We start from the raw sequence: 9,293 nt of genomic DNA on the forward strand, positions 1-9,293 counted from the left end.
ACGCCTCTACCACTTTATAACACAAAACATAATATTTTTACAGATGTGGCTCAAATCTGAAATTTTTTTCTTACAGAGTCACATGCTGAGCTTGTTCCCAGATCTTTTAAAAGAAACTTAGATTTTAGAGAGAATTGTATTTCCCATGGCCCAACTGAGAAGTCAGTTATTTTTTTCCAGAATCCCTACAGTGTGGAAATAGGTCCTTTGGCCCAATAAGTCCACACCAACCCTTGAAGCATCCCACCCAAACCCATCCCTCTATAACCTACCTAATCTGCACATTCTGAATGCTCTGAGCAATTTAGCATGGACAATCCACCTAGCCTACACCCGGACACACACAGACACGGGGAGAACATGCAAACTCCATACAAACAGTCACCTGAGGGTGGAATTGAACTGAGTCCCTGGCGCTGTGAGGCAGCAATGCTAACCACTGAGTCACCGTGCCGCCCATCAGCTCATCTGCCCCACAACAATATGGCAGTGCGGAGCAGCTTTAATTAATTCAGAGTAGGACTTTGGCTCTGAACCAGGAGGAAATTCTACCTTGGACAACTGTCAGTCAATCTGATGGGCTTGCATTTACAAGATTGTGTGGTGGCCAGTGCTGGGACTACAGACAGTCCCTGACGAAGAAGGCTGATGGAGACCAGGCTCAAATACAAGTGTAAGATTTTGGTCTGGCTTGCCTGGTAGATGCAAGAAATTGTATGAGAGACATGGGCAAGGAGGGACTGGCTTGGTTTCGGAGGCCAGGAATGGAGTGTTTCACCTGTTAAAGGAGCAGGGACACAATCTCCCTGGTGAGGGCCTCTGAGGGCACAAAGGATCCCATCCCACCCCACCCCACCCCACCCTCCTCCCCATAAAGGGAATAAATACCCTCCTGCATTTCTGCCTAATAGCAGCCTGTGCAATGAAAGCTATTGAGCTATTCCCCCTTCCCCAGCGCAGGTAAATAGTGACAGCGGTCGAACGAGGTCCTTAAGTGACCATAAAAAGTCTCAACAGGGTTAAGACCCACCTTAAAGGATCAGATTTCTAAATTCTTAGAAGTGCAGGGTCGGGTTATAACTAGTCAGCATGGATTTAGTAAGGGGAGGCCATGCCTGACCAACCTGTTAGAATTCTTTGAAGAGGAACAAGTAGGTTAGACCAGGGAAAGCCAGTGGATGTTATCTATCTAGACTTCCAAAAGGCCTTTGTTAAGGTGCCTCAAGGGAGGCTGCTGAGCAAGGTGAGGGGCCATGGTGTTCAAGGTGAGCTACTGGCTTGGATTGAGGATTGACTGACAGAAGGCAGAGAGTTGGGATAAAAAGCTCTTTTTCGGAATGGCAACTGGTGACAAGTAGTGTCCCGCAGGGCTCAGTGTTCGGACTACAGCTGTTCACTTTATATATTAATGGTCTGGATGAAGGGACTGGGGACATTCTGGCAAAGTTTGCCGATGATACGAAGATAGGTGGACAGGCAGGTAGTACTGAGGAGGTGGGGAAGCTGCAGAAAGATTTAGACAGTTTAGGAGAGTGGTCCCGGAAATGGCAGATGAAATTTAACATGAGCAAATGTGAGGTTTTGCACTTTGGGAAAAAGAATACAGGCATGGACTATTTTCTAAAGGGTGAGAAAATTCGTAAAGCAGAAGTACAAAGGGATCTGGGAGTGTTGGTCCATCCAGGATTCTCTAAAGGTTAACTTGCAGGTAGAGTCCATGATTAAGAAAGCAAATGCAATATTGTCGTTTATCTCAAGAGGATTGGAATATAAAAGCAGCGATGTGCTTCTTAGACTTTATAAAGCTCTAGTTAGGCCCCATTTAGAATACTGTGTCCAATTTTGGGCTCCACACCTCAGGAAGGACATACTGGCGCTGGAGCGTGTCCAGCGGAGATTCACACGGATGGTCCCTGGAATAGTAGGTTTAATGTATGATGAACGGCTAAGGATCCTGGGATTGTATTTATTCAAGTTTAGAAGGTTGAGGGGAGATCTAATAGAAACTTACAAGATAATGTATGGCTTAGAAAGGGTGGACGCTGGGAAGTTGTTTCCATTAGGCGGGGAGACTAGGGCCCGTGGGCACAGCCTTAGAATTAGAGGGGCTAAATTTAAAATGGGAGACATTTCTTCAGCCAGAGAGTGGTGGTCCTGTGAAATTCATTGCCACGGAGCACAGTGGAGGCCGGGACGTTAAATGTCTTCAAGGCAGAGATTGATAAATTCTTGATATCAGAAGGAATCAAGGGCTACGAGGAGAGTGCAGGGAAGTGGAGTTGAAATGCCCATCAGCCATGATTAAATGGCAGAGTGGGCTTGATGGGCCGAATGGCCTTACTTCCACTCCTATGTCTTATGGTCTTAATAAATGGGAGACAGACTGGAGATGTGCAGGAAGGTGGTGGGAAGACCACACATTTATATTACAAGTCCTAATGTCCAGTACACTTTCTAATTCCCTGTTCAAAAAATTTATGAACTCTGTTTCAACATGCTTTGTGTTAGAGAATTCCAAGTTTTAATCACTCCATAAATAAACTTATTTCTGTCATCCTCATAAATTCTTTTCACAATTGTCTGAAAGTTCTGCCCTCTTTTTATCATCTCACAGCATGGAATTTTCCTAGGCTGGTGGAACATGGCTAGACAGTGTGCAAAGTAGTATAATTGCAGAAAATTAAAATCATTTTGGGATACTGACTTGATCACACCTCCTTCTGGCTTTCTCATGGGTAGTTTGGGAATGCAGCAGGATCCCCTTGGTCTGGAGATGGGAAGGCAATTTAATCACTTAGGGATGGCTACAGAACATGGATTTGATCTGTCCCTGATCTGCAGGGGCTCCACATTCAGTTTACCACCTGTCAGATTGGAAAAGGTGAGTGCATAACAAGAATAAATTTCTTCAGTGAAACTGACAAGCTTTAAAAAGCTTTAATCAGAACTTCAGCCATTTTTAGCTAATAATGTGCTGTTCAATGCATCTCTTCTCAGAAAACATAAGCACTTTGTAACAGGTAATTGCCAACTGGTTTACCACCACTCTAGCACTTTCCTACTGCCAGCCTGCACAACATCATTTGTACAGGGTAACGGTAAGACATGGGCATGAGTAGGGCAAAAGTTGAGAAAAAGTAGAAACAGTGGCTGTTCAGATGGTGATGTGAAGTACCTAAAGAGAGACAGGAATGAATGAAGCTGCAAGATGTGCTGACCGCAAGTGTACTACGTAAGAGGAGTCGGTGTGCGGGACTTGGCACCTAAAAAAGTATTAACAAACTTATCCATGCTGCAGTTCTGATGTTCTAGTCTTGCTAGGCATATGAGCAGCCGAATGACCAATAAATACTGTCACTGCCAGCAATGTCTGTATCTCAAGAACCATCAAAGACAATGAGGCTGCAAACCACAACAAGGCATTCTGAGGAATGGTCATCGGACCCAAAATTTTGACACTGATTTCTTCTTCACAGATGCTGCCAGACCTGCTGAGCTTTTCCAGCAACTTCAGATATTGTTCCTACTTACAGCATCTGCAGTTCTTTCAGTTTTTATTAAGGCTGAAAATTACATGCCATGTATTTTGATAAAAGCTTACCCATTTCCTGTGGAGAGTTACAAAAAAAATAATGAATTAAATTTACTGGGTGAACTTGTACAGGGGCTAGACTACTTGTATCCTACTTAGAATTAAAATTGTTGGACTGAGATTCCTGCTCCACAGCGACACAAAAAGTGGGGTGCTGGAGAGTGGGACTCCTCCTCAGCAATAGACAGGACATTCTATAATCCAGGCAAATTGGATTAGTCAGGACTCTAGCAGTTCCAGCAGTGCCTGAAGCTTGGTAATGGACGCTGTTAAAATGGAAGAGGAGAACAAAATGGCTCTTTGGATCTATGGAATGAGGTAATTCAGGAACATTAGCCAAACCCTTCTCAACCAATGAGCGATGGAGATTGGATGGGGAGTAGGGTGATGATTTTGTGGGTGCCATCAGGGTCAGAAATTCTTAGTAGCTTTATAATTAAGCAGCTGCATTTTGCAGCACAAGCTAAAATGTGCCCAAATTACAGGCTTCACACTTACACATTTCAAGTTTACACAACGTTCTTCGGAACGTTTGTAATACCTAGAGTTTAACTAAAAATCATATAAATTCATAGAAATGATAGTAAAAGCTTCTTTCAACACATAAGAAACAAACGAGAGGCAAAAGTAGATATTGGGCCGCTCCAAATTGATGCTGGAAGACTAGTGATGGGAGATAAGGAAATAGCTGAAGAACTTAATAAGTACTTTGTGTCAGACTTCACAGTGGAAGACATGAGTAGTATGCCAACAATTAGGGAGAGCCGGGGGCAGAGTTGAGTACGGTAGGCATGACGAAAGAGAAAGTGCTAGAAAAGCTAAAGCGTCTAAAAATGGATAAATCTCCTGGTCCCCATGGGCTACATCCTAGAGTTCTGAGGGAGGTGGCTGAGGAAATAGCGGAGGCTTTGGTCGTGATCTTTCAAAAGTCACTGGAGTCAGAGAAAGTCCCAGATGATTGGGAAATTGCTGTTGTGAGTCCCTTGTTTAAGAAAGGGTCAAGACAAAAGATGGAAAATTATAGGCCAATTAGCCGAACCTCGGTAGTTGGTAAAATTCTAGTATCCATTGTCAACGATGAGATTTCGAAATTCCTGGAAGTGCAGGGTCAGATTAAAACAAGTCAGCATGGTTTTAGTAAAGGGAGGTCGTGCTTGACAAACCTGTTGGAATTCTTTGAAGAAGTAACAAGTATGTTAGACCAGGGAAACCCAGTAGATGTTATCTATCTAGACTTCCAAAAGGCCTTTGGTACAGTGCCTCACGGGAGGCTGCTGAGCAAGGTGAGGGCCCATGGTGTTTGAGGTGAGCTACTGGCTTGGACTGATGATTGGCTGTCTGACAGAAGGCAGAGAGTTGGGATAAAAGGCTTTTTTTCAGAATGGTAACCGGTGATGAGTGGTGTCCCGCAGGGTTCAGTGTTGGGGCCACAGCTGTTCACCTTATATATTAATGATCTGGATGAAGGGACTGGGGGCATTCTGGCGAAGTTTGCCGATGATACGAAGATAGGTGGACAGGCAGGTAGTACTGAGGAGGTGGGGAAGCTGCAGAAAGATTTAGACAGTTTAGGCGAGTGGTCCAGGAAATGGCTGATGAAATTCAATGTGAGTAAATGTGAGGTTTTGCACTTTGGAAAAAAGAATACAGGCATGGACTATTTTCTAAATGGTGAGAAAATTTGTAAATCAGAAGCGCAAAGGGATCTGGGTGTGTTGGTCCAGGACTCTCTAAAGGTTAACTTGCAGGTAGAGTCCGTAATTAAGAAAGCGAATGTAATGTTGTCGTTTATCTCAAGAGGGGTGGAATATAAAAGTAGCGATGTGCTTCTGAGGCTTTATAAGGCTCTAGTTAGGCCCCATTTAGAATACTGTGTCCAATTTTGGGCCCCACACCTCAGGAAGGACATACTAGCCCTGGAGCGTGTCCAGCGGAGATTCACATGGATGATCCCTGGAATGGTAGGTTTAACATATGATGAATGGCTAAGGATCCTGGGATTGTACTCATGAGAGTTTAGAAGGTTGAGGGGAGATCTAATAGAAACTTACAAGATAATGTATGGCTTAGAAGGGGTGGACGCTAGGAAGTTGTTTCCATTAGGCGGGGAGACTAGGACCCGTGGGCACAGCCTTAAAATTAGAGGGGGTAGATTTAAAACTGAAATGACACGACATTTCTTCAGCCAGAGAGTGGCTTGTGGAATTCATTGCCACAGAGTGCAGTGGAGGCCGGGACGTTGGATGCCTTCAAGGCAGAGATCGACAAATTCTTGATCTCAAAAGGAATCAAGGGCTACAGGGAGAGTGCAGGGAAGTGGTGTTGAAATGCCCATCAGCCATGATTTAAATGGCAGAGTGGACTTGATGGGCCAAATGGCCTTACTTCCACTCCTATGTCTTATGGTCTTATGGTCTAAATTGAAATGCAACTGCAGTGAGAGTTTCTCTTTCTCCCTGAAGCAACTTGGGAAGCTAAATCGTTCTTGCATTTGAACCCTGGGTCATGAATAAAATTTTGAAGAAGTATGCAGAACCTTTTATTATAATATAAAGAAACTTTGAAGTGCACTGGCTGCTTGGATAAGAAGAAAAATTGTCCTAACTTCATGGATTTGATAACTCAGAGCTCATAAGTCAAAAAGCGAAGTAGCTGTTTCTCAACTATATCTACGGTGACCTCAAGATTTTCTGTCTTGATGTCACAATGTTCCTGAGATTTCTTCTTTTTCCTGTTCTGAGTAGAAACTCTTCCTTCCCTGAATGTGGCTTTCATCAAACCGAATGCCATGCGTCAGGCTTACAGTAAGATCTGACTATTGCTCCATGTATGCACCCACTGCAATAGGGGCAGAAGTGGAACCTACCTCATGTTCTGAGCTGGAATTGAGTTGTAGACCCTAAATAAGGGCTGACATTCTCATGGGTACTTTCGAATGGATTAATGAGAGCCCAGTTTCTCAGAGAATACAAGCACTTCTGCCATGTTTCTTCTCTCCCCACGTCCACCAATGCCCTCCCCCATGCCAACACCTTCACACACACACACACGCACACACACACACACACACACACACACACACACACACACACACACACACACACAGTGTGCCCATCTAAGATAACACAGCGTGGAGCTGGAGGAACACAGCAGGCCAGGCAGCATCAGAGGAACAGGAATGTTGATGTTTCAGGTTGGAACCCTTCTTCAGGAATGAAGGGGGGAAGGGAGCTCAGAAATAAAAAGAGAGAGGAAGGGTGGGACTGGGGAAGGTAGGTGGGATGGCAATAGGTGAGTGCAGGTTCGGAATGGTGGGGATTGGTCAGTGAGGTGGGAGGAGCAGATAAATAGGAGAGAAGACAGACTGGTTGTGTCAGGTCAAGGAGTAGGGATGTGAGGGAGGGTTGGTCATGGGATGAGGCTGGGAGTGGGAAGATTTTGCAACTGGTAAAATCCATATTTATGCAATTGGGCCGTAGGCTCCTGAGGTGGAATATGAGGTGCTGCTCCTCATTTCCGGGTGTTTCTGGGTGGCATCATTGTGACACTGGAGGAGGCACAAAATGGATATGTTGCCCAGGGATTGTGAGGGGTAGATGAATAGTTCACAACTAGAAGGTGTTGTCGTTTGTCACAAACAGAGTGTAGGTGCTCTACAAAGCCTCCACTTCCGAGCCTCCACTTGGTCTCACTGATGTAGACGAGACCACATCTGGAGCAGTGGATGCGATGGACCACATTAATGGATGTGCAGGTGAACCTTTGTCTGGTGTGGAAGGTTTGCTTTTTGCTATGAATGGAGGTGAGGGGAGTTGTAGGGGCAGGTGTAGCACTTCCTGTGGTTGCAGGCATAGGTGCTGGTGGGGGTGGAGTTAGTGGGGAGTGTGGAGCAGATAAGGGAGTAGTGGAGAGAACGGTCCATACAAAAGGTATACAGCGGTGGGGACAGAAATATATGTTTGGTTGTGGGGTCAGATTGCAGGTGGTGGAAGTGGCGGAGAATGATGAATTGGATACGGAGGTTAGTGGAATATTATGTGAGGACAAGGGGGATTCTGTCTTTGTTTTTGTTGTGTGGACGGGATGTGAGTGAAGAGGTGCGGGAAATGCAAAAGATGCAATCAAGAGCATTTTTGACCACTGAAGTGGGGAAGTTGCAGTCCTTGGAATAAGAAGACATCTAGGATGTTCTGGAGCAGAACACCCCAACTTGGGAGTAGACATGGCAGAGGTAGAGAAATTAGGAGTAAGGGATCGCATTCTTGCAGGAAAGTGGGTGAGAGGAGGTGTAGTCTAGGTAGTTGTGGGAGACGGTGGCCTTGAAATACATATTGGTTTCAATGCAGTCACTAGAGATGGAAACAGAGAGATCCAGGAAGGAGATAGAGGCATCAGAGATGGTCAAGGTGAACTTGAGGTTGGGGTGAAAGATGTTAGTAAAGTTGACATACCGTTCAAGCTTCTCGTGGGACTACGACGCAGAGCCAATCCAATCAATTGATTGCAATCAACGGAGGAAGAGGTGAGGGATGGTGTCAGTGTAGCTGTGGAAGAGGGACTGTTCCACATATCCTACAAAGAGGCAGGCATATCTTGGGCTCATGCTGGTACCCATGGCCACCCTCTTAGTCTGTCAGAAGTGGGAAGAGTTGAAGGAGTTGACTCCAGCATCGGCAGTTCTCACTATCTCTAAGTGAGTTATAACACCACTGCAAAACCTCTTCTATAGGGATGGCCACCTTGAAACTGGCCATCTGATGCAGCTTTAAAGCCTTTACATTACAGCAAGTATGCTAGTTGAGCCTCTGCAGTGCCAGTGCTACATTAAGAATGACAATAGGGAACTTTCCACTGAACCGTTAATGATCACTGGTGGAAGTTCTTGGTGGAATTGTAAACTTTTCACTTCTTCAACTTAGTACTGGATCCTTAATTCAAGCTAGCTATAATGAAGAGTTATCTCTCTCTCCATGGATGCTGCCTGTCTGACAGATCTCCAGCATTTGTGGTTTTCAGTACAGATTCAGCATCTACAGTAATTTGCTCCTAGCTATTGGAGAATGCTGGAGTTAAGAACATCGTCATAACCTTACCACATTCTGGAAAGCTTATCGTAAAAATGTCAAAATCCAATACTTAACTAGTGTAGCAGAAGCAGTCAGCTCACTTTGGAACACTGCTTAGGACTTCTGTTTCTTGCTGTAATCTACTTTCTCCATGTTGCTGTTCTTTGATTTGTGAACTATGCTGATGAAAACTAAAGCTTACTAACCATTTCAAGGCACAGCTATAAGCAATGATTAATGATATTCCTAAACTCTGATTGGGCAATGCAGGGTCAGTTTAATTGTTTTCTTAAAAGATAATGCTAACTAACTAATGTTACTTCCTGTGTAACTCTAGTTCCTTAAGCTCTCAGTTATCTATTGAATCATTCTTTTCATGATAGGTCAAACTAAGAAAAATTCTTCCCTAACCGACTCATTCAATGATATTATTACATACCTGGATGCTCAAATGAACCAGTATTCCAGAATATATGAGTCATGGCTGCTGCCAGGGTAATGGGCAAACACCCCTAGGAAGTGGTAAGTGATCAGGGATCACCTGAAAATTAATTCAAATGGAGCCCCTCCCTGCTGTGATGAATTCCAATGTTGTGATACACTCTGTCAGTGCTTCATGTGTGCAACTGAAAGCA

Source organism: Stegostoma tigrinum, chromosome 2 (genome assembly GCF_030684315.1).
Source record: "Stegostoma tigrinum isolate sSteTig4 chromosome 2, sSteTig4.hap1, whole genome shotgun sequence".
NCBI lineage: Eukaryota > Metazoa > Chordata > Chondrichthyes > Orectolobiformes > Stegostomatidae > Stegostoma > Stegostoma tigrinum.